Source organism: Antechinus flavipes, chromosome 4 (assembly GCF_016432865.1).
Source record: "Antechinus flavipes isolate AdamAnt ecotype Samford, QLD, Australia chromosome 4, AdamAnt_v2, whole genome shotgun sequence".
NCBI classification, from domain to species: Eukaryota; Metazoa; Chordata; class Mammalia; order Dasyuromorphia; family Dasyuridae; genus Antechinus; species Antechinus flavipes.
The window spans coordinates 82,127,275-82,154,148 of NC_067401.1; positions in this window are offsets into that span (position 1 = coordinate 82,127,275).

Consider the following 26,874-nt stretch of genomic DNA (forward strand, 5'->3'; position numbering starts at 1 on the left):
GGGAAAAAAACCAAAATACTATTAAATGAAGATTTGATTCATCTTTGATGCTTAACATTTTCTTTCTCGGCTGTCTCTACCCTTTAATTAGAAAACGAGGGCAGAGCAAGAAATTCCTCTTAAAATCTTTCTTTAGAGAGGGCTTAGGACTTTCTAGCTAATTCTCCATTTTCCATCAACAGCTCTGGCTGGTTTCAAATCCACAAGCATCATATCCTATCCAGCAGTTCTCCCCCTCACACTTTTTGTATATTGTTCCTCATTAGATTGTAAGCTCTTTGAGGAGAGGGATTTTCTCTTTTTTTATTTGTATCTCTAGTGCTTAGCATTTGCTTGATACAATGTAGTCCCTTAATAAATGTTTTTTGACCATTGATTACTCTTTGGTTTCAGTTTTTTGACAATTCTAAACCTAACAGTATGATCATTAATCCATATCTCTCTATCTTGGCCACAAAAATATAAAGAAACTTTGTCAAAGACTTTATAAATCTAGGAAGATTATATTTACCAATCTAATCTAAGTCTAGTAACATTGTCAAAAAAGAAACTGAGGTTAGTCTGGAATGACCTGTTCCTGAAGAAGCCGCAAAAGCTCAGTGATCACTGCTTCCTTTTCTAGATATCCACTAACTAGATATCCTAATCCTAACTAATATGTCCTAGAACATTTCCCAGGATTGAAATTAAAACATTCTGCATAATTTGTTGTCATTTCTTTTTCTTTTTTTTTTTTAAGCAAAACAACCTTTTCCTTTTCTTATCATATACAAGCTCTTCTATTCTTCATGATTTTTTAGATATCACCGACAATGGTTCAGCATCCCCTAAGTCAGTTTTCTGAGAATCCTGGGATATAGTTCATCCAAGTCAAGTGATTTAAACTCATCAAAAGCAGGTTGGCTATCTTTTACTATTTCCCTATATAAACTGGACATAAGCTCCCTCTCAACTTTTTTGTTCTTTCCAATTCAAACATCATTTACTTTGTTAGTGAAAATGTATGCAAAATAATAAGTAGTTCTATCCTTTTCTTTCATTCATTAATATCATCCTGTCCTCTCTGAACAATTTCCTGTCCCTTCTTTGATCCTTCTCTTTTTCCCAGTATAGTCCCAATGTCCTGTTTGTTTTTCATCTATCTCTGCTAATGTTTTTCAATCTGCTCTACAGTGTTTTGGTCACCCCTGCTCCCATTGTTCTATGGTATATTAAATGTTTTGCTGAAGTGAATGAAAACTGATCCTTCTGTTGCCATTTTCTGTCTATTTATCTGTTCTTCAGCACTTATGTATACCCTGATAGACATAAAGCTTGGAGAGAGTGAGTTCATAAGATTATAATACATTTACAGTTTGAAGGAACCTCAGCCCGATATTCTCATTTTACATGAGGCAACAAAGCCAAGTAAGTTAAGTGATTTCTCCAGGTCATGCATTTAGTATCAAAGGTATTGAACTTTAGTCTTCTTAAGGCCAGGATTCTTTCTATCTGATTTTTTTCATGGTCCTTTTAAACCAAAGTTTCTTAAACTGTGGGTTACAACTCCACATGGGGTTATATAATTGAATGTGGGGGTCGTGAAATTATGATTTGTTATCATAAATGTTTGATTCATATACCTATTTTATATACTCATCTACCTGGGTTGTGTGAAAATTTCTTGGGTGAAACAAGATTGCAAATAGCAAGAATTTAAAAAGCCCTGCTTTAAATCAGTGGTCTTCAAACATTTCTGATCACACATTCCTATAAGTTAAAAAATTTTGAGCATATGTCCCAAAATATGTATATTTATTACATATGCTATGATTAAATGTATATTACATACAAATATAATATATTAACATATTTATTAATTGTAAAGAAAAATCCTTTTTGATCTTGAGAGCAAATGATTGAATATGTTTCATTATTATTTTTTAATTTTTTGCTGAGGCAATTGGGGTCAAGTGACTTGCCCAAGGTCATACGGCTAGGAAGTGTTAAGTGTTTGAGTCCAGATTTGAACTCAGGTCCTCCTGACTTCAAGAGGACTCTACTCACTGCTCCACTTAGCTGTCTCTGTTTCATTATTTTCAAAAAATTCCTGCATGCATGTGTCTTGGGAGACAGGGCAAAATTGTTTAAAAATTTTTGCTTGCTAGCAATCCATTATTCAGATAATTTGCCCAGTGTAGCTAATCAAGCAAATGAAATTCCTATTTTTAAAGATTTTTTTTTTGAAAGACACAGTATAAGATAATCCAACAATCAAACAATAGATCATAACAGCTTTTTTCAGTAAGATTCCTGTTTCTCTCTATGTAAATATCCACAATATATAATGTAGAAGTCAAGTGAAAGCTTTTAGTGTAAATCTGTTGGAATCCTTACTAACTGCTAACTAATTAGAGTTGATCTAATCTTACAAGATGTTTTGGCCAGAACCTGAAACAAGGTACTAAGTAGAACTAATTAAGACAAGGCTTGTGTTCACATCTTTACTCATTGGAGTCCACAAGTATGCTAGCTTCACAAAGTACACTTTCTAACTTCAAGGGAGTCCACACCTCCCTTAAAGCTCATTGGGCCAGAGAGCACTATGGGAGAAAACCCATAATCCCATTCTCTCAGAAGAGGCAGATAAAAGGCCAGCGATGAGGGATCTACGGCAGAATACATTTTTTCCTCTTGGCTGGCTGATCGCGCTGGACTCGAGAGGAGCGACTCTGGTGCAGAGAACACTTTGACGGATTTCAGTGGAGCTACGCCAGAAACCCTCTCTCCGTGGCAAGTTGGTGGCTGGGCTCCCCAGAAGGAGATAAGAGAGACCTTCCATCTCTGTCTTGGTTGGAGGCAGAAGAAAGCAGAGGCAGAGGCTGAAGGACAGAACCTTTGGATTTGGAGACATCTGAAGGGCTCCAAGCCTCTAAACCGGCTTTGCCTTGAGAAGAACAGGAACTCCAACATTTGAACTCATAACATAAATCTATTCTTCTTTCTTTACCTAGTTCTAATGGATGCATTGTTACCCTGATTTTCTATCTATGTTTAGATATTTCAGGTGTCATTTTATGTGAATATAAGGAATTGTAAGACTAGTTTGGCTAGAATCTAAAATAAAAGAAAATTATTAATATATAATAAGACTGAAAAGGGAAGTTGGAGGTTGGTGGTACAGGGTTGAAATGCCACAGGAGTTTATCTTCAATCCTAGAAGAGGGATCCAGGGAGTCTATTAAATAGATGATACAGTCAAACCTGCACTTTAGGAAAATCATTTTGACAGTTGTATTGAGTAAGAATTGGAATGGGGAGATATCAGGCAGGGAGACCAATTCAGAGGCTGTTGAAATGATCCAGGCAAGAATCAATAAGGGGAACATGGTGGATAGAGTACCAGCCTTAGAGTCAGGAGAACCCAAGTTCAAATACAACCTCAGACATTTACTAACTGTGTGACCCTGGAGAAATCACTAAACCCCAATTACTTCCAAAAGAATAAAATAAAATAATACATGAGGGCCTATGTAGAGGGTCACAGACAGTAGGGGAACTTTGGCTGAGGTATAAGACCCTTCAGGCCAGAGGGAACCTGCTGACAATGTCTGGTTTGGCTCCCCATCTCCTTTAAGAGCTCTCAGCCTTCCTGAGAAGTCAGGGGGAGGTGACAATTTGTGTTGTGATTGAAGCAGAGTGATAACAGGTGGCAAAGAGTGATACCAAGTGGCAAACTACATACAATAGCAAGTTGTTTATGTGTCCCATGTAGGCAGTATATACTTGGCACATGCCCGGTGTTTTTTTTACTTAAGGGTATGAGGGTAAAAAAGGGGGAAAGACCTTGTAATAAAGGGACTCCATTTTTCCACCATCCTCACGAGTTCTGTCTCATCACTTCTCCACTAAGCTGGTATATTTTAAACCCCCCCAACTTGGGGTCTCTAGAAAGCAGGATTCAATATTTTAATCACCTCAGCGTGAGGGCTCTAGAAAGCACAGTACATTTTGTCACCCCAACTTGGGGGCTATAGAAGGCAGGACTCAATATTTTAATCACCCAGCATGGGGGCTCTAGAAAGCAATGGTGTGTTTTGTCACCTCAACTTGGGGATTCTAGAAAGCAGGACACAATAGGCCTGGCCTTGGTTCATGGCTATATAAATAGAAAGAAGATTATGGATGTGAGACAGCATGTGAAAATTTTTTTTATATATTTTAATTTTTTCCCAGTTACATATAAAACAATTTTTATATTTGTTTTTAAAACTTTGAGTTCCAGATTCTCTCTTCCTCCCCCCCTCCCCACCCCATATTAAGAAAGCACATATGAAGTTATGAAAAACACTTGCATAAAAGTCATCTTGTGAAAAAAAAGACACATAGATTTCCCACCCAAAAAAAACCCCAACTCCTCAAGAAAAATAAAGTTTAAAAAGAAAGAATATGTATTTGGAACAATCAGTTCTTTCTCTGAATATAGATAGCATTTTTATCATGTCCTTCACAGTAGTCATGGATCATTGTATTACTGAGAATAACAAAGTCATTCACAGTTAATCATCTCATAACATTGCTTTTATTTTGCATATAGTACATTTCACTTTGAGTTCATTTCTGAGAGCATCTTGCTTATCATTTCCCATAGACGATTAGTATTCCATGATACATACCACAATTAATCCAGCCATTCCCCAACTGATAAGCATCCCCTCAATTTCCATTTTTTTTTGTCCTGAGAAGAAAAATTCTATAAACATCTTTGTACTTATAGGTCCTTTTCCTTTTTAAAAAAATCTCTTTGGGGATTCATGCCTAGTAGTGGTATTAGGTCAAAGGATATGCATGATTTTGTAGCCATATAGTCATATCTTTTGAGCATTATCAACTGGGGAATGGCTCTTTAAAAAAAAATTTACTCAGTTGCCTATATATTTGAGAAATGAGAAAGAGAAATTTGCTTCAAAATTCTTTTCCCAATTACTGTTGCTAACTGTATCTCCTCCCCCTCCATTTGTTCTATTCTCTTTCTCCTTTCATCCTGACATTTCTCAAGTGTTTTGTTACTTACTAGATACTCCGTCCCCAAATATACTCTCTCTTCTATCACCCTTGTCAGCATGTGAAAATTAAAGATTTAGCAACTGCTTATATATGTACAGTATATGTACAGATAAGTGAAAGCAAAAAGAGGAAACCATCAATGAAGTAAACCTGAACAACTGGCAAGATAATGCTACCCTCAACAGAATTAGGTAAGATTAGAAGGTGATTGGAGTTTGGGGAGAAAGATACAGATCTCAACCTGCCTTATCCTTCTTACTTATCCTGTGCAACTTACTTTATAGGACCCAAAATTACTAACTAAGCACTGCTCCAGAGCACTGAATTAATCCTTTGAGGAAAGCTCAGAATAAGTTGTCTAGGGGGTATAGACAACCTGGAGTGGGGCAGGTGAAAATTTTTCTAATGGTACCTGAATAGCTGCTATTGTGGATAAGGTCAGATTAGGTTGTAAATGCCATGAGTTGATGCCCAAAGCAAAAGGGGAATAGCTAGGAGTTTGTTCAATGACAAAAAGGGTGGAGCAGGAGAAATTGAGGTGTAATAAGCCAAGATTGAGTGAGGAGGTTAGAGATAAGTTCTCTAAATGGCTAACATGGAGAGGCTGCAGGGCCATTTTCCCATCATCTGATTGTTTAATCCTTTAGGATCATGCTATATAGATTCTTTGTGGTCAGGCTAGGACCTTCATTTCCAATAATATTAGATCTAGTAACACTACATGCCTGTAGCAAGTATACTCTTGTGTAGAGTGGAATCTGCACCATAATCTTCAGTATTCTAGGGGTGTTTTAAGGATGGAGGGGGGATTTCTTTTCTATAACTATCAGTTCAAGTCTTTACCAACTGTATTTTCCCTCCACTGTTAGGTGTCAGTGACCAGAACTCTAGTTCCATTTAACAGCAATTAGCTTTTATTAAAGGATATTTGCTTCAAAGATATAGCAATAACAAAAGTACAAACATTTCCTCTCCTGCCCTTTATGACTGAATTAGGTTTCTCCTTACTTTGTGGTTAGCAGACTGGAACCACTTACAGAATGTCTACTCATGCACCAGAGTCTCCCTAAGGCACTTCCATTATATGTTATCACTAGTGTTCTGAAAGCAGACTTTCCTGTCTCTTCTGTATGAAGGATTTGCATCAGCTGAACATACTGATGCTCTCTGCACACACCACCCCATTATCTAACTTTTCAAGTATTCAACTCACTCAGGAAAAGAGTTATTCTGAGCAAAATACTAAAGAAATGCACATTTTTGCCATTATAAGGAGAGGCAGTAGTGGACACAATGCTGAACTTGGAATCAGGAAGGCCTGTGTTCAAATCTCACTTTCTGTGAGCAATTCACAACCCTTTCTGAGCTGCAAATTCTTCATTTCTATTATAGGGCTAATAATATCTACTAGAGTACCTTATTTCACAAAACTAATGTATGGTCTCATTATCTCAAATGAGATAATATGTATAAATATCAGTTATGATTATTAAAAAGGGGTTTTCAACTCTCTAAATAACAGGTTTGAGCCCAACTCCCCAGAAATAAAGGTGGGATAGGAGAGAGCATGTCTCTGAGGTATTGGGAGAAAAAGTCTATAATTCTGAGATATATAGATACATAGATATACTATATGTATATAAGTATATGTCCAAAAATCCATTATCAGAGAAGATACTGTGCTCCATGAACAAAGAAGAATTGAATTAGTTCAGAAGAAACATGAGATGAGTAAAGTTAGACAATCCACCCCAAATGTTCATAAGAATTATTTATGTCTAACTTCTGGCAGAGCCTCCAGAGCTCCTATTAGTCTAATCAGCCACAGTCAGACACACCAATTTGAGTTTACCATAGTGATGTTAGAGAATGAAGGTCAACCACCACCATCATAAGTGTGTGTGTGTGTATATATATATGTTATGTATATGAATATATATTTGCATAGAAATCACATAACATGCAATATGTCTAAATACAAGTACATATTATATATATATACATATGTACATGTAAATATATAGACATGTAACATATGTGCATATACTACCTAAAAATATATACATTTGATTTTTTTTAACCAAAAGGATGCATTGAGAGATCTCTCTTGTATCTGAAAGAGAATTAAGTTTGCTAACCATAGTTCAATAATGCCACAAGTAACAAATCCTCTAGAAACAAACTATTTTGATAACCAACAATAAACAGCACAAATCATGCAAAATAGAATTGGAATGTGTCATTTTGCCTGGTGTTAATGACTCCACTGTGCTATGCACATGTGTTCCTTAGCTAGGACAAAAGAGCCTCTGAGGCATTTCTATTTTTTATGCACAATTGTATATAAATAGGGCCATCTCCAACCATAGTTTTGAAGTCAATAGTTTTTCTTCCGGTTCCCTTTAATTCTCCTTTTTCCACTCAGATGTGATTCTCCTCACCCTTAAACATTCAAGGTCCTGCTGGCTAATCTTCTTTTCATTATCCAAACAGGAAAAGGTCTGTTATCAGTTGTTTCTATCTGTTAGTTGCATTGGCTGATTATATTTTTATATGAATGAGTTTCAGTCAGTAATACAGCCTGCTAGGCATGGCATCTGGTATATACTAGATGAATATCAGTATAAATGAATTTATATGGTTCTTTAAGGTTTGTTTACAAATCACTCTTCTCTCAACAGCCCGGTGAAATAGGTCATTCAAGTATTATTATCCCCATTTTGTAGATGTGGAAACAAGCTGAGGAGCTTAAAGGACTTGTTCAATAACACAGGTAATAAGTTTTCTCACAATAAAAGAACATCTTTTTTTTTTTTTGTCAGTGTCAGTGCTTCCCTCAATCATGTTTTCATTTTAAGGCATTATTCTCTGATTACAGGATACAAATATAGAAGTTGTCCTTGAGCTCACACTTTTAACTCATACATTTTGGCAATTTAGGTTCCCAGAGATCAGCAGACCATTATTCCTTTCGCATTTCTGAAGGACTGGCTAACATTGTAGCTTCCTAGCCCCCATTAGTGTGTTCCCCATTAGCAGCAGTCAACATCTTGCTTTTTCAAAATGGGATTTATTGAAAAGGTATAGCAAGAACCTTTGGTGTAAAACAATCCCTTCCCCAAACCAGGGTAAAGAAAAGTAATAGGATTTAGACTTGGAAGGCACCTTAGAGATCACAAGTTTTACCTCTTAATTTTACAGGTAAGGGAAATGAAGAGCATAAAGAGGAAACCTAGTATCACACAATCAACAAACATTTATTAAGTACCTAATATGTGCCAGGCACTGTGCTAAGCACAGAGTTACAAATACATAAAAAGAAACAATCCCTACTCAAAGGAGCTACATTCTATCATTTGAGACAGCCCACTAGCTTGCACACACACTACAGGGAATAAATACAAATCCACACAAGATAATTAAGGAAGAAGGAACTGGCACCTGGGGGATTAATAAAGGCTTTGGATGGAAGATAGTGCTTGAACTCCTTGAATAAAGGTTATTTTATGAAGGGAAGATGAAGAAGGAATGCATTTCAGGCTTGGGTAATGACCAGCACAAAAGCAGAGGTGGAAGATGTAGTGCTGTACATGAGGAACAGAGCTGGAAGGTTAGTTTGGCTGGATCGTAGAGTACAAAAGGGAAGGAATGTATAATGAGACCAGAAACATAGGTTAGTTGAGGTGGTAAAGAACTTTGAGATCTAAGCAGAGCAGAGAGTTTCTATTTGATCCAAATAGACAAATGACAAGAGGAAGCCACTGTAACTTTTTTAATAGAGGAGTGACCTGGTTGCATCTGCATTTAAGGAAAATTATTTTGGCAAATATGTGGAGAGAGTGAGGAGAGTTTTGAGGGAGAGAGAGGTAGACAGAGACAGAGACAGCAACACAAAGAAAGATAGAGATACAGGTAGAGAAAAACAGAGATAGAGACACAGAGAAATTAGGAAGTGAGGTGGGAGATAAAAGTCTGAAGCAAAGGAGTATCTATATGCTTAGAACCAACTGTATATAAGACTATTGTTGAGATAGAAATACAAGATTTGGCAATTGATTGGATGTATAGGATTGGGGAGGGTGAAGATCCAAGGCTAATGCCAAAATTATAAATCTGAAAACTAGAAGAATGGTGATAAATTTGATAGAAACAGCAAAGTTTGGAAGAGTGGTGGATTTGGGGAGAAAGATAATAATTATTTCTGTGTTGAGCATGTGGTGTTGAGATATCTTCAAGACATCCAATTAGAAATATCCAAAAGGCAGCTGATAGAGTGGACAATTAGAGTTCAAAGCCCAGGCCTCTGACTACAAATCTTTTGCTCATTCTTCTTCTAGGCTTGTTGTCTTATTTTTGTTGTGATTGAGGAATTTCAGGCCTCTGAAAGTAGAAGGGGAAAAATATGTAATTTTAGAAGAGATATAGAGATATAGAATCCAAATTCTATATTAGAAGAGATCAGTCCAATGAATTCCCTTCTTCCGAGTCTTCCTCCAGCCTCTTCTCCTCCTTTTATTACCTGTTCCTTCATTCCCCTCCCTCCTTCAAGTTTGCAAACACACTTGATGGGGACTAGTTAATATTTGATACTGCTTTGTACCACAGCCTCCCCTATCTCCAGAAATCCCTATTTATCATTTATATGTGTGGTAACAAAGCTTCAAACAATGAAGCTCATAGTTGAGGTTTATCCCCCTTGACCATACTAGTATTGCCATAGACCACAGAGAAACCAGAGATTAAAAGGGGAAAAAACTCAATTAATTCCACAGGCTGAAACCAGCTATGCCTGCCAATAGCCTCTGACAGGTGACTATGAATCATACTTACTCGGTCCATGGCTCAAATGAGCTCCAAATTGTACACACAAAACAAGGGAGCTGAACAGTTGATTTCTGTGACTTACAAAACTGATTTATTATATGTGTGATTATGTATATTTTCCTATTGACAGGATATGGAATTTTATCATTGCAAGGAGTTCCAGCAGAGGTACTTGCTCCATCAGTACAGATTGGTGTGTTTCTGCAATTAGGATTATTTAATAGCAGAGAAATTGCTTGAGACCCTGAGAGGTTATAACTTCTCCAGAGTTGCACAGCCAGAATAAATCGAAGACAGGCTGTGAATCAAGGTCTTCAGGACTCTGAAACCTGCTGTCTATCCACATTAACTCTCCTACTACTATTAATTCCTACTAATATGATTCATAATTGTTACCATCATTTTTCAGTCATGTTCAACTCTTTGAGTCATCATGACGCCATTTGGGGTTTTCATGGCAAGATTATTGGAATGGTTTGCTATTTTCTTCTCCAGCTTATTTTACAGATGAGGAAACTGAGGCAAAGAGGGTGATTTGCTCAGAGTCTCACCACTATTAAATGTCTGAGACCAGATAAACTCAGGTCTTTCTGATTCAAAACCTAGTATTCTACCCACCTAATTGCCTTGAAAATGTTTAAACAAAGAAATGACCAGTAAGATGATTTCAGAAAGACCTGGAGAGATTTACATGAACTGATGCTGAGTGAAATGAGCAGGACAGGAGATCATTATATACTTCAACAAGAATACTATATGATGATCAATTCTGATGGGCGTGGCTCTCTTCAACAATGAGATGGACCAAATCAGTTCCAATAGAGCAGTAATGAATTGAACCAGCTACACCCAGCAAAAGAACTCTGGGAGATGACTAAGAACCATTACATAGAATTCCCAATCCCTCTATTTTTGTCCGCCTGCATTTTTTATTTCCTTCACAGGCTAATTGTACACTATTTCAAAGTCCGATTCTTTTTGTACAGCAAAATAACTGTTTGGACATGAATACATATATTGTATTTAACTTATACTTTAACATGTATTGGTCAACTTGACATCTGGGGGAAGAAATAGGGGGAAGGAGGAGAAAAGTTGGAACAAAGGGTTTTGCAATTATCAATGCTGAAAAATTACCCATGCATATATCTTGTAAATAAAAAGCTATGATAAAAAAAAGAAAATGCCTTTTCCAAATACTTTTTAAAAAAGAAAATATTTATATATATGGAAATTACCAGAACTAGAATCAAATAGTCAATAGTAAGAGAAATAACATGCTTGGTATTTGTTGTTCTGATTTGGGATAAATTGCTTTATAGAACAAACCTCAAACTGATGGAAAAAAATTTAAAATTAACTCTTGTCAGATAAAGCTCTAACCTTCACAACACAGATTATCTATAATTCCCTGATAGTGGCAAATAGGGTCACTATGAGGAGTGGAGGTGGCTCTGGACTTCAAGAGAAGAACTTAGACCTTCTAATTCCCTTTAGGTTATCCATACACAATATGATTTTGCCAAAGTCTTTTCATTCTCATTATATTGTCACTCAGGGGGAACTTTATCTTAGTATAAGTATCCCCCACTCCATCCCAAGAATGAAGCCTTATTAATTGTTATGATTCCATAGAGAAGGAATAATCATGGTGATAATCATCACCACCATCACCACAGCCTTGAGTCAAATCCAGCCTCATACACTTACTAGCCATGTGACCCTGGGCAACTCACTTAACTCTGTTTGCCTCAGTTTCCTCATCTATAAAATAAGCTGAAGAAGGAATTGGCAAACTCCAGTATTTTTGCCAAGAAAATCCTAAGTGAGGTCATGAAGAGTAGGGCACCATTGAAAAAAAATTGACTTGACTTCTACTACTACAACTGCTATTACTACTAACTACTACTACTGCTATTACTAACTACTACTATTACTATTACTACTAGTAATACCACCAATAATACATTTATTTAGAAGCACAGGGAAAATGAATTTCTTTCATAGGTGTAGCCAGTAAGAGACCAAATGTTACAATGGAAAAAAGATTAGATCTGGACCCAGTTCCTATCCCAACTATGTCACCCACTACTGTGTGTGTGATCTAAGATAAATTGCTTAATCTATATGGTTCTCAGTTTCCTCATTTGTGAGATGAGGCTGATCCAGAACACCTCTGAGGTTCCTTTTAGCTCTAAATCTATGATCTTATGACATATTCTCTACAGCTTTGTCTAGTTTTAGTTTGCTTTTTCATGAAATATCTTCAGAATTTCAAGAATTTGTTGATTCTTTGGCTCTCATTGAACAGCATAGCCCCAAATGCCTTATTGTATATGGCCTTTGTGAATTTCTGTGAGAAAAAATTTGGGGCCTTGTTCCCAACCTTCTGGCCTCCTCATCTATAGGTAGGTACTAGTCCTTAAACAATACAGGTACACAGGTACACAGTATTTTGTTGGGCTTGTACTTGCAGCCTTTTCTATTTAGTGGGATCTGCCAGAATTTGTGCTTCATAGATGCATTCCTGACTTTCTCTGGACTTCTAAATTATGTCCCTTTTCACTGCTGGTTTGTTCTACCTCCAGTCTCACTCCCAAAAAAGAAACAAAAATATGAATAGTCAGGTAAAACAAATTCCCATATTAGCTGTCGAAAAATGTGTTTCATTCTGCATATTTAGCCTATTACCTCTGTGCCAGGAAGTAGGCAGCATGTGCAATCATGGCTGTTTGTTGCAGTGATCTTAAATCTTTCACAATTGTTCAGATTTTTTGTTTGCTTGTTTTAAAGTGCAATCAAACCTTTTGGAAAGAAACAAACATTGTTGTTGCTGTTGTTCAGTCATGTCACACTCTTTGCAACCCTATTTGAGGTTTTCCTGGTAAAGATACTGGAGCTATTTGCCATTTCTTTCCCCAGTGCATTTTATAGATGAGGAAATTGAGGCAAACACAATTAAGTGACTTGATCAGAGTCTGAGATCAAATTTGAATCCAGGCCTTTTGACTATAGTCCTGGAGATCTATAACTTGTAGCTACCCTTAAAACAAGCATTTAAACCTCTAAGAATTCATCATAAACTTGACAGAGTCGTGCTACATTAAAAATGAAAAAAAAAAGTGAATAAAATTCTAAGTACATTTATGAGGAAAAAATAAACCAGAGTTTGAAGCTTGAGACAGCCACTGATGAACAGGCTGTAAAAGGGAAAGCTGACACGAAAAGAGAAAAGCCATAAGCGTGGTTGTCCAAACAAAATGTAGATCACATGTGGAATGTAAAGACCCTAGCAAAGAAGCAGACAGAAAATCACGCATAAGTGAAATACCAGCCCAGCAGGTTTATAGATCTGTATCTCTGTATTGAATAGGAATAGAGGGGGAGAGCTATATTTCAGTTTTGCAGCTGTACTAAGGCATCTGTCAGCAGTTCCTTTATAGTTTTATGTATGTGTGTGTGTGCACACACACACACATACAGAGTGTGGTTGCAGTGAGTTTAAATATGTGCTTGTGTGGGAGGAAATTCACAAATGTCCAGGGCTTTAATAGTTAAAATTAAACTCCTGGATTTTCTCCCCCTTTCTCCCACACTTCCATGCCAGCCAAATGCATATTTCTCAGCCTTTGTTCCCTTCCATAGAATAAAACCCTGAGAAATCACACCCAATACATGCTATGAGAACATACACATCCTGCAGGCATGAAACATATTATATGATCACCTATTTATTCAAGATCTTAAAAATAGTTTGAAACACTGCCCATTCCACAAGATGTAGAGTATTCAGATTAAAAGTAATATTAATTGTACTTTAAGTGCATAGTTGAAATATCTCACATAAAGGCACATGGAGGTAGAATCCCTTATGTTCAAAATGAAGGCTTGCTTTCTACTTATTACTGATAACTACAGTGAGAAAAGTCAAGTCATCCCATTGCATTTTGGGCTTGTACTAGTCATCTTGGCTTTTGTTTTGCTGCTGGACTTTACTGACAATGGAAGAAAGAAGAAGGCTGATAACTCTACTTCACTTAAACCCAATTCACAGGTAAGTCTCTTTAAAAACAAAGAATAAACAGCAACTACTGTTTTGTTCTGAATTGATCAAAGGATCATCTAAAATATGTGATATCATTTCAGGGTACATGTGCCATATACATAGACTGGTGTATATATAGTTCATTTTAAGGACCTGGAGTGGACATTTGAGTGTACCTTATTTTTATTTCACAGAAATCCCAATTTAATTTATAGCTATTGTAGCAGGATTACACATATTTCTCTTACCCAGAATTCAGGAAGCATCAGGAGATCTCACCTCCTACTTACTTTTTTGTTTGTTTGTTTTTTGGAAGCAATAAGGGATAAGTGATTTGCCTAGGTTACAAGCTAGTAAGTGTCTGAGGATAGATTTTAATTCATGTCCTATTGACTCCAGGGTTTGTGCTCTCTTTACTGGATCACTTAACTGCCCTTCCTCCTAATTAATTTGAGAAACAGTCCTGTCAATAAAAAGTTATTTTAAAAAAAAGAAAGAAAGAAAGAAATAGTCCCAGTCATTTGAAAAACCCCACCTAGTCTTCCCTAGGGAAAGCACAAGCTGCTATCTACTTGACTGAAACCTAAATTCTAATAGGAAAATACAGTCATGGAAAAGAAGCATATAGCCCTCACCAGTTTATTTCATAAACTGAAATAGACCATCATGAGCAAACATAGAATTAGAGAGAGAGAGATCCTTGTCTATTGTCTTTCCATTTCTTTGCATTGGAGCTCTCATTTCTTTTTCTATCCTTTCTTCCCATTTCCTTTTTCATTCTTTTAACTAAAGTTCTCATTTCATTTATAAGATCATAAAAAACCCTTTTCATTTATTTTGGGAATTTTATCTGAGTTTGTAGTAAATCTGTTATTTTTTATAATGCTTTGCTCACAGATGATACAGGTTTGTTTTCTTTTTCTAGGATTGTGTCTTTTTTTGAAGGGGAGTGTCCAGGCTCTATAGGATTTCCTTATTGTAGATTTTTTTCTTCTCTATGCCTTACTTTCTGAATTGAAACTTTGTATTGGGCCACTTTAAGAAAGAATCATAGGACCTTCTTTAATTCTGATCTGGATTATCTCAGGTCTGGGTAGGAAGTCCTGTGCTCTTCAAAAACAAAGTGACATGAGGAGAGAGGGAGAAAAAATTGGAACACAAGGTTTTACAGGAGTAAAAGTTAAAAACTATTTTTGCACATATTTTGAAAAATAAAAAGCTATTATTTAAAAAAAAGAATGTGACAAAGAGATAATAAAAAAGGGAAAAGGACCCACATGTGCAAAAAATGTTTATAACAGCTCTTTTTTGTAGTATCAAGGGATTAGAAATTACATCAATTGGGGAATGGTTGAATAAGTTGTCATATGAAGATAATGAAATATTATTGCTCAATAAGAAATGATGAGCAGGCTGATTTCAGAAAATCCCGGAAAGACATACATGAACTGATGCTGAGTGAAGTAAGCAGAACCAAAAGAACACAATAACAAGAAGATTATGTGATGATCAATTGTAATGGACTTGGTTCCTCTCAACAATACAGTGATTCAAAGTAATTCCAATAGATTTGGGATGGAAAGTGCCATCTATATCCAGAGAAAGAACTAGGAAAACTGAATGTGGATCAAAGCATAGTATTTTCACCTTTTGTTTCTTTGTTTATTTTTTCTTTCTCATGATTTTTTTCCTTTTTGGTCTGATTTTTCTTGCATAACATGACAAATATGAAAATATGTTTAAAAGGATTGTACATTTTAAACTTATATCAGATTTCTTGCTGTATTGGGGAGGGGGAGGTAAGGGAAAAAGGGATAAAAAATTCGGAACACGAAGTCTTACAAAAAGAATGTTGAAAACTATCTTTACATGTTTTTTTTAAAAATACTATTGAGAAAAAAATTTAAAAAACAAAACACCAGGAGTGACTCTAGCATATTAGCATGTTGTGCTAGGGTGTTCTATACAGGTTAATTTGATCCAGGGCAGTCTTGACTATTGTTCTTTTGTAAGCCCCACAGGCTCCTAAGCCCATTTGGGGTCAGAGCAATGCAACTATAGACTCCAGGCCTCCTTAGCTAAACTAGACCTTGATTATTATCTCTCTGCTCTTGTATATAGCTGTAGACTCCAGGCTTTCCTGGCTTGCACCCTAGACCCCAAACTGGAAGTTTTCTGTGTGCTGCCCTCCCAAATTTGGTTATTCTGTTCATAGATTCATTTTTTGGTGCTCACAGGTTTCTAGTTATCTCTATATGAATATAGATGGAAAGTACTTTTCCTGTAATGTTTCCTTGGATCTCTTGATTATTGTTTCACTTGATTCATGTTTTTCATCCATATTGGAAATAGTTGTAAGAGGAATGGTCTGTTCTGCTCCCATTCACTCTGCTATCTTGAGAAGTAGTCAGGATATCCTCTTTTAAGGTGTGAGGGGAAAATTAGTTATCTTATATTGAAAAAACTAATTTGTATGAGATCTGAGGTTGCACAAGAGAAGGAAAATGCATGGATTTTTGGATCCAGAAGACTTGGGTTCATAGAATCATAAATTTAGAATTTATAAAAAAAAACCTTAGAGTTCATCTAATCTAAAAGTCTCCAGACAAGAAAATCTATAAAGGTGAAGTGATCTAAAATCACACAAATAGAAAGTAGAAGAGTCAAGATTTGACTCATCACCTGTGATTTCATATTCAAGACTCTTTTCATTAGAGAATAGCTGGTAGCACAGTGCATAGAGTGTTAGGTTTGGAGGCAGGAAGACCTGAGTTCAAATATAGTCTCACACATTTACTAGCTGTGTGATCCTGGGCAACTCACCCAACCACATTTGTCCCAGTTTACTCATCTGTCAGAGCTAGAGAAAGAAATGGCAAACCACTTCAGTATTTCTATCAAAAAAAAGCCCAAATGCGATCTCAAAGAGTCAATCACTCTATCACACTGCCTCCTTATCTTACCTTTGCTATTTACTCCTCATATATCTTTCTCAAATTACTTGGTTTCTTCACCTTTCTGACCCTAAGTTTTTGATTCTATAAAATGAATGTTAGACCAGATAATTTCTAATCTTATGGCATAGATATGGAGACATGTTTTTAAAGCTGTCAAAACCCTGGTAAAACTGATAAAGCTGGTACCATCTGCCAGAGGATTAAAACAACTTGATGTAGAGAAACTGCTCAAATTAGGAGAACAGCAATGAGGAACAACAACTAATAACATCTGCTGAGTGGCAGGAGGAATGGTCTCTAGAAAAAAATGGAACTATATAAACTGCAGAGGAGCCTACTGAAACAGAGGAGCAATTCCCAGACACCTTTGCTGGAAGCTTAGCCATGGCAGTACTGTAAGTGATTGACATTATATAGATCTCTTGAGGGTAAAGATGGATCTCTGGTGGTTAGCAATATTTTCTTTGAGCTCTAATGGGAAACAAATGGGATTCTTTTCCTTAATTTAAATAAAATTGTTCAAATTTTGAGCCTTGTGAATCTGTGTACTTGTAAGGAGAATTGGTGACTAAATCCTGGGCAATGTCAAACTTTGAAGTTTCCAGATCTTCTGGGAAGGAACATTAAGCCAGAGAAATGTAAAATCTCTCCAAGTCTACTCTAGTTCTTCATGTTAGAAATGCTCCTCTTGTAATAAGGGTACAGGAAGTTTGGGTAAGTTCTTTTTTTCTTTATTTGATTTTTTTTTAAATAGAAATGAGCTCTAGAAGATGGAGCTTGAATTTTAGTCAAGGATGATTGACATTGGAAAAAAAATAGCAAATTTCTTCCAGAGTCCACTTTACATGTCAAACATTGCTAGCAGCTTTTACATTAAATTTTCACTTGGCATTGTTGGATCTACAGTACATCTTTTTTCGTGGACTGCCAAGATGACATGTGATTACCCATCATAACTGTGTAAAAATCAATCATAATAAAGCTGATTTAACATTTTCTACTATAGTAAAATTGACTATCCAACAATCCAATTGTTATGGTAGTGAGAATAACAAGTATCCACAGTTCAGTTTTGTTGTTCTTGTCTAAACACAGCTTGAACATAGTTAATATTATATTACCAATTTTAGGAAAGGCAGAAATAAAAGCATCCTTTAGCCTCTGCAAAAATCCCTGAGGTTTTGGATTCTTCTGAAGCAGCAAGTCAATAAAACCAGTAGCCATTGGAATGTGGTTTCCAGCTTATCCTTCCCAGAATTTCTCATGGCCAACGTCTTTCTACAACCACATTAAATTCATTTCCAGTTGATCTGAGTCAAATCTGTCAAGTTAGTGGCTCAAAGATTTTATCATTAATTTGATTCCTTCATTTAAAAAATTTTTGTTTCTTCAAGATCAGAAAGATTCCTGGCAATAGAAGAAAATACCTTTTAATGGGAGTCAAAACCACAATGTTAGTTCATTTGAAAAGAACTCATTTCCACTGACAAATGATCTGAAAAATATTCCTGTGAGACCAGAGAAATCTCTCAGAGGGCCATTTTTGTTCCTTACCAAATTGTGGGTGGAGTCAAACCTCTAATTTAGGGTCATACTTCTTCAGGTCCATTTTAGGCTGATTTAAACTCGGGGTTCTTGGCATGTTAAAACTTTCAAAATTCTCTAGTTGCAAAAAAATATCACATTCCCTTTGATGACAACATTAGTTATGGACATGAAATAAGACATGAAGACAATATGTCCTAGGAAGGAAGCCTCAGTAACAAAGAAGGGAAATGAATGTGAGGCTTCAGAGCAGTTAAGACCTGTAAACAGAAGATCAAATAAACCTCTCTTGAAGCAGATTTGTTTTTTTATGAAGACCAATACTTTAGACTTAGCTAGTGTCCAGCTGAATGAATTAATGTCCTCACAAGCCATCCTGTTGCCAGTGAATACTGAGAAATGAATGATGATTATACCAAATACCATAATGAATTTTACAGAACATAGGCAGTTCTTGCTCTGAAGGATCTTATCACTAAAGAGCAGCTGTAGATAATCATCTAGCAAATCATGTACAATGAGGACCACTGGAATTTGTGTGAAACAAGAAATAGGATAACCAAAATTTAATTGATACAAACCTCACTTGTTCTAACGAATGACTTAGTAAAAAAGTTTGACTCACAAGGCATTTTTAAACTATTAAGATTACCTCACTTTAAGTTATAAATAGTAGCTCATAGAACCATAGGATTTCAGAGCTAGGATCAATCACAAAGAAGAAAGTATCCTCATTTTTCAGGTAAAGAACCTGAGGTTTAGGATTGGTTACACAGCTACTTCTCCCAATGCCAGACCTAAAACCTCACTTCTAACTATTCCCCAACATTCTTGCTGCTTTCTGCTGTACATTTGCTTGTGTGTGTGTGAATATATATATATATATATATATATATGTAGTTGCTCAATATGTATGACATATGTGTGTGTGTTCCTAAAAAGCACTATAAAATAGAGTTCCTTTGATATTTGCTTAACTAGATAAAAAGTTTATAATTACTGCATCAATCATTTTATGTAAATGAGTACATAATAAGTGGAGGAGAATTATTTGATTTGGGGTAGGCAGAATCTACTTCTTGTATTCTTATTTACATTATTCATTTGGGTGAATAAAATTTGCCTCTATTAGAACTGTAAAAATTTCTAAATTAGTCTGTCTTGATGAAGTTTCATTCACCTTCATAATCTTCCAGGAAATAATGATTTATTCAAGTATCCCATGACTATTTAATCTGCATGAACAGCCTTTCTCACATCTGTGGTGTGTGACGTAATATCTTAGGACAACTTGGCTCAAGCAGCTAGAAAGAACAAGACCTGAGGAAGTAGAAATTTCAGGTTTTAATCCTGACTGTCCCATCTATTTGCTTCTAATACAGCTATCCTACTTCAAGCTCTCAGCATCAGTGATCTAGACTATTATAACAGTATCTTCCTAACTGGCTTTGGTACAACATCCAGACTCACCTTTTCAGTCTGTCCTCCACAGAGCTGCTGAATTGATATTCCTAAAACACAAGTTTAATTATGTCAATGTCCTGCCCAAGAAGCTTCATTGAGTCCCTGTAGTTCCTAAAGATAAAATATAAACTCATTTGTTTGGTATTTCAACCTTTTCAAATCTGGCTCCAGACTCTACATTTCCAAGCTGATAATCTATTTCTATTTCTGTCTCTGTCTCTCTCTCTCTCTCCCCCTCCCTCCCTCCTTCTCTCTTCCTCCCTCTATTGCTCTCTGTCTCTGTCTCTCTGTTTCTATCTGTCTCTGTTTCTTTCTCTCTCTCCCTCTCCCTTTCCCTCTCCCTTTTCCTCTTCCCTCTTTCTTTCCTTCTCTCTCCCTTCTTCCCTCCCTCTCTCTTTCTCTCTCCTCCCTCTATCGCTCTCTGTCTCTCTGTTTCTCTCTGTCTCTCTTTCTCTCTCTGTCTCTGTCTCTCTCTCTCTGTCTCTTTTTCCTCCTCCCTCCCCCAACTTTGGATAAGCTGCCTTTCTCCTATCCTGCCTGGAATATTTTCCCTCCTCACCTTTTCTCTTGGAATACCCACCTCCCTTCAAGGTTCAACTCAAGAGCCAGCTCTGATAAGAGGACTTTCCCAATTTCTGCTCAGCCCCTGTGACTCCCTCACATACCTTGTTTATTTTTCATATTTAAACATTTCCTTTAGTTGTCAATATGTTACTGATTCACCACATCCTTTATCAATTTATATTTATTTTGCATATATATATTTACTTAACTGTGAACATAGTATATTCCTTCAGTAGAATATAAGCTGGGTGGTTTTTGTCTTTTCTAGTTCTAAACATTCACATAGCACATAGAAGGGACTTAATAAACTTTTGTTGATTAATTATTATGTGTCTTGCTATAAATTGTTCTAATCTCAGCTCCCTCACCTAAGGATGATAATATAACTATTTGTTTCTCAGACTCTATCCTATTGGAATGGCTAAAATAAAAAAAGAGAACTTTGAGAAAATATAAAAGCCTTCCTAAGGATTTGAATTCCCCCTTCCAAGTAATACAAGGAATACAAGGAATAGGGGCAGGCCCAGAAAACCCAGCACATATGCATGGCGGCCAAAGCCAAAGGCTTGTTGTTGTTACAGAGAAAAGGGAACAACGGCTGATTTTAACATCCACACATTCCAAACCACAGTCTTCTAAACCTTTCTCCTTCAGCCAAGACTGGTGGTGTGAGCCAGATCCAGAGGAAACTTTCCAGAAAGCTGCTTTTGGCATTTTCTGCCTTTAAACCTGCAGAGAATACAACACAGTTCCTAACCTTTCTTTTCTGAGCACTTTTTCATTCTTTTTGCCACAGAATTTCATGGGCTCTGTTTATTTTTTCCTTTTGAAATCATAGTATATGGATTTTTCATAGTCAAATGTGAGAAACAGACATTCCTTTATTTCTCCTTTCTTTCCTTTCTCTTTTTCTCTTATTTTTTCTCTCATTTCTCTTTTTTTCCTTTATTTTATTCATTCTTTCTCTTTTCCCCTTTATCTTCTATTTCTGTTTCTCTTTTTCTTTCTCCTTTTCATTTTCCTTCTTTCCTCCTTCTCTCCTTCTTTCCCTCTTTCCTTCCTACTTTCCTTCTTTTCCATCCTTCCTTCCTTTCTCCCTTCTTTCCTTCCTTCCTTTCTCCCTTCTTTCCTCCCTTTCTTCCTTCATTCTTTCCTTCCTTTCTTTCCTCCTTCCTTCTTATTAGTAATAGGAGAAACTAAGGCTTAAAAAAGTATATTTGAAAGATTGTATTTTCTTAATTTATTTTTATTACTTGCCTTCTCAGTGAGTGGGGGAAGGATTTAATGGAAGGAGAGAATTTGGAATTAAATTAGGAGTGTCTAAAATAAATTTTAAAATACCTTTTTTTTTTCTTTAAAGCGTTTTACTTTTGGTCTAAACCTGCGATTTTATCAGTATGGAGAACTTGTGGTGTTGAACTTCCTTCCACCAGCAACTTGTAGAAAATTTACCGGGGTCATAAAAGATTAAGTTGATTGACCACAGTGATGATGCTAATGTAAGTCTGAGGCAGACCTTCCTAACTCCAAGGTTAGCTCTTTTCTTTTTCTGTAAACTATACTATATCCTTTCTACATGCACTTATATTATTATTAAATTACTTTAATTCATGGGTTCTTTCTTTTTTTGTGTCACTCGTTACTTTCTAGCTGAATGGACAATTGAGGAATAATATATGCCATCTAAAAAAATAACTCTTGGTTCTGACAGTGATCCCTGATCAAGCAGCCACAGCTCAGGCCTGCCAGCAGTAAAACTGGGTGATGGTATTATTCTTATTTTCAGTTTCACAAACCAAAAAAAAATGTTGCAAATGCATCAGATGCGGAAAAATGTCCCCAGAAAATGCCTTTCTTTCTCTCCTATAGTATGTCATTACAGAAAAAAGAAGAGTTCCCTGCATCCTAATCTCATTTTCAATTCAATGTACAAATCTCACTAAGGTTAGGGACCATTTCAGAGGTTCAGAACCCTGGTGATGCCTTACATTGCTATTTTAAAATGGACTTTCCTTGGAGTTCTTCAATATTATTCTACTTAGAGAGTGAACAAGTGGAGCTCTGTCCGATGGGAACTCCCAGTCCTGGTAAACAAGAATTGGGAAGCTTGATGGCCAAAGAAGCTGCCTTGTACTTTAAAGGTTAAGAGTTCAAATCCTGTGGGTTTGTGCTTTGGATTTTTTTTTTTTTTAATGCACATATCTTGGGTTAGAGAAGCAATAACATTACTGGTAGAATCTGGCCTACCCACACCTAAGTTCTGGCTAAAATTAATTAAACAAATATTTCCTATGGAATATCTTACCTAGACAGTCCTAGAAAAAGGGTCTGCATTCCAGAAGACACGGGATACCTTTATTTTCAAAGTTCCTGCCCCATGCCGTGTGTATTCACCACATTCCTGAATTCCAATTACACAGACCCAGGTTTCATGCTTGCCACATTTAGGGTTTGATATACCATTTTTCTCTCGTCTTCTCTTCCACAGGTTTTTCCAGTGAAAAGTCTAATTATTTACAGATTTAAAGTCACTCTTTCCTTCAAATCCAGACTGGTGGCTCAGTTAAAACAGAAGCAGTCAGAAGGAAATATGCATTTCCCATTCTTTTGTACAAGTTGTGACCCAGACCTGGAATACTCTCTCTTTACTTCTGCCTAGTGGGACTCCTAACTCCCCTTATGACTTAGTTCAAGAGCTACCTCCTCCATGAAGCCCTTCCTCATTCATCCCTCCAAGTAACTCTCTTTTTCTCCACAATTATCTTTTTTTTTTTTTTTTTTTGCTTTCAACATTTTATCTTTATAAGATCTTGATTTCCAGTTATTTTCTTCTTCCCTCTTCATCTTCCCTGAAGGCAAGTATTCTGATATAAGTTACACATGTATAATGATTATCTTTCATTTACTTATTACTTGCCCAACTATGTGTTAGTCACCTCCAAATTTCTGTAGGATGTAAGTTTTTTGAGGGCAGAAATTAATTTTTTTTCCTTTTACTCTTCAGCATAACAAGCGCAGTTCCTTTCAGATGGTTGCCACTTAATAAATGCTTACTGGATTTTGTATGAAATAGTTTCTCTCTTGATTCAGATATTAGGTGAAAGACTCATCTCTATATTTCTTGGTTCCACTGACAGGTTTCCAGGAAGTTGTTATGGAGGCTGAGGAAGGACCTCAGTACCTGTTGGTGCTGCATTTGATCTACAAAGGTTGTAAATTGATTAATAAGAACTCTCCTCTCTACCTTCAAAGAAGTTCGAAGACAGAAATAATTGAACTCCCCATCTTTTTTTAATTTTTCAAGGTGCAAGTATTAACATGCCAAATAATAGTAATAACAACCCATAGTACTATTTGGTGACATAGTATTTTCACAATGTGACATTATTTAATCCTTTAGCTACCCTGGGGTATATATTATTTATGCAACATATATACATATGTATGTAGATGTATATACATGAACATATATAAATATTTCAGGGGAAGGGGCACTAATCATTGAGGAAATGTATAATATTTATATTATAAGATGGGAAACATAAGTATTATTATTATCTATTTACAGATGAGGAAATTGAGAAAGAGTGAAATTATTTACCCAAAGTCACATAATCACTAACTGTATTATAGGGTTTGGACTCAAATCTAGGATTTTATTTCTTTCTCACACTAATACTTTATTTCACTTAATCTTAATACTTCTTTTATGATAGCAGGAGCATCTTCAACTTCAAAAACTTCCCTAATTTTAAAGAGTATACCCATAACTTTCACTCCATGATGAAAACCACAGCCAGCCTAGTTCATATCCTCATCACCTCTCACCTGCACTGTGCTAAGAGCCTTCTAAGGGGTCTCCCTGCCTTCAATCTTTCCTCCCCTTTAATCTGTTTTCATAGAGCTGGCAAAGATTGGTATTTTAAAAGTACAGATATAGGTCACTTCCCTGTTCTTGCACTTTCTCTGGCTCCCTATTGCCTCTAGGATAAAATACCAATCTATTCAAAAACTATCTTTCTGGGATGGTCAAACATCTTTTTTCTTTCACACACAGGCTTGCTTAACACTACATTCCATCTTCCATTTCCATGCCTTTATAAAAGATAATCCCCATACCCAAAATGTTTCCTTTTCTCACCCTTTGTCCCTTAGATCCCTGCAAGTATAACTTCAAGATTTTCCTTGATGTTTTCAACTATTAGTACTTCTGCCCCTTAAATAATTTTATATCTATTTATATATCATCCATATTTACCTGTGAACATGCATCTGCTTCCCTTCTCAGGTAGAATGTAAACTCCTTAGGAGAAGGAACTGTGGGCTTTTTTTTCTTTTTTTGGTCTTTATATCTCGAATATCTAGCACCTGACAGTAGGAGCTTCATAAATACTTGTTGATGGATTGATTGATTGATTTCCCTGTCTTACTATGTGGCTTTTGTTTAAGTGGCTTGTCTACCTAGTAGCTTTATGAATACATTTGCAAAGAGGTTTGCATACCTACCCCCTACTTATTTGGCTCCGAGTCTGGGAAGATTAACAAGATAATGTCTACAATGTGCCTTCAGCTCCAGGAAAGAAAGGCACATTTTAAATATAAAGGTATGATTATATTGAGCCAAGAGTGATGTCAGAATCTGTATTTCGCATGCATGGTTGTAGCCGAAAACACTTTTGGGTGTCATCTCACTGCCTTTGGTGCTAGGAGGAAACAGTATGGCTCCAACAAGTCAGAATGGAATTCCTTCCCTTCCCTTAATACTTTCCATATGATTAAAATATATCATGGTCCATATTCCCCTATTTGTGCTCAAAAGGAGACTGGAAAGGTTGTCCTCCACTCATGACTCCCTTCATCACTGCCATAACACAATCTAGTCATTTTACCCCATAGTTAGAGCCATATCCTGCCACGAGGGTTTCTTGGGGAAGAGGAGGAAAAATGCATCCAACAGGGAGTACTAAGAAATGTGGAAAATGGAAGAATTTTGACTATCATACTCATAAATCATTTTATCTCTTATTGAGTTGTCAAGGTTACACTGTATCTTTCTGTTCTATATGTTTTTTTTTTGCATGGTGGATAAGTCTGGTCTGGGATCAGGAAAACTCATTTTCTTGAGTTCAAATCTGGCTTCAGATACTTACTAGACACTAATGACTCTAGGCAAATTGCTTAACTGTTTGCCTCAGTTTCCTCATCTGTAAAATGAGCTGGGGAAGGAAATGGCAAGTTACTCCAGTATCTTTGTCAAGAAAACCTCAGATGGGAAGCAGTTAGCAGAATGGATTAAAAGCCAGAATCCCACAATATGTTGTTTACAGGAAACACACCTGAAGTGGGGAGATACATGCAGGTTAAAGGTAAAAGGTTGGAGCAAAATCTACTATGCTTCAGGTGAAGTCAAAAAAGCAGGGGTAGCCATCCTGATCTCAGATCAAGCAATAGCAAAAATTGATCTAATTAAAAGAGATAAGGAAGGACACTATATCTTGCTAAAGGGTAGCATGGATAATGAAGCACTATCTATATTAAACATATAAGAAAACCTCAGATGGGATCATAAAGAGTTAGACACAACTGAAAAATGAATGAATATATTACTAAAGCGAGACATACCTCACCTGCCTATCTTACATTTGTGTAAAAATGCCTTAGCTCTACTGCCTAAATCCCTGTAAACAAGAAAGATTCCAACTCAAATGTAGGTATAAATACCACCCAAGCAACTCCTGAACCATGATGAAATCTTACATTAAAATATCAAGAACCTGTCCCCTGATCATATGTTTATTTTTCAAACATATTTCCAAAATTTCTGTTTGGGAGCCTAGAATTTAAATTTATACCAAATTATACAATGATCAATTCTGAAGGATGTGGCTCTTTCCATCCAGTCAGTTCCAATGGTCTTGTGATAGAGAGATCCATCTGTACCAAGAGAGGTCTATGGGCACTGAGTGTGGATCACAACATAGTATTTTCACCTTTTTTACTGTTGTTTGCTTGCATTTTGTTTTCTTTCTCATTTTTTTTCTTTTTTGATCAGACTTTTATTGTGCACCATGATAAATTGTGGAAATATGTATAGAAGAATTGCACATGTTTAACATTTAGTGGATTATTTGCTGAGAGAAGGAAATGGGGAGAAGGAAAAGAAAAAAAATTTGAAACAAGTTTTTGCAAAGGTGAATACTGAAAATTATCTATGTATATGTTTTGAAGATAAAAGGCTTTAATAAAAAAAAAAAAAAAAAAGATTGTGAGCTCCTTGTCCTTGTGTACCGGGACTGCCTTTTGCTTCTTTTTGATCCCAAGCTCTTAGCACAATGTCAGAATTAATGCTTAGTTAATACTTAATAAATGCTTGTTGACTAATATCATTATTCCTGTTTTATAGATGAGGAAAGTTCAGTGAGAGGTTGA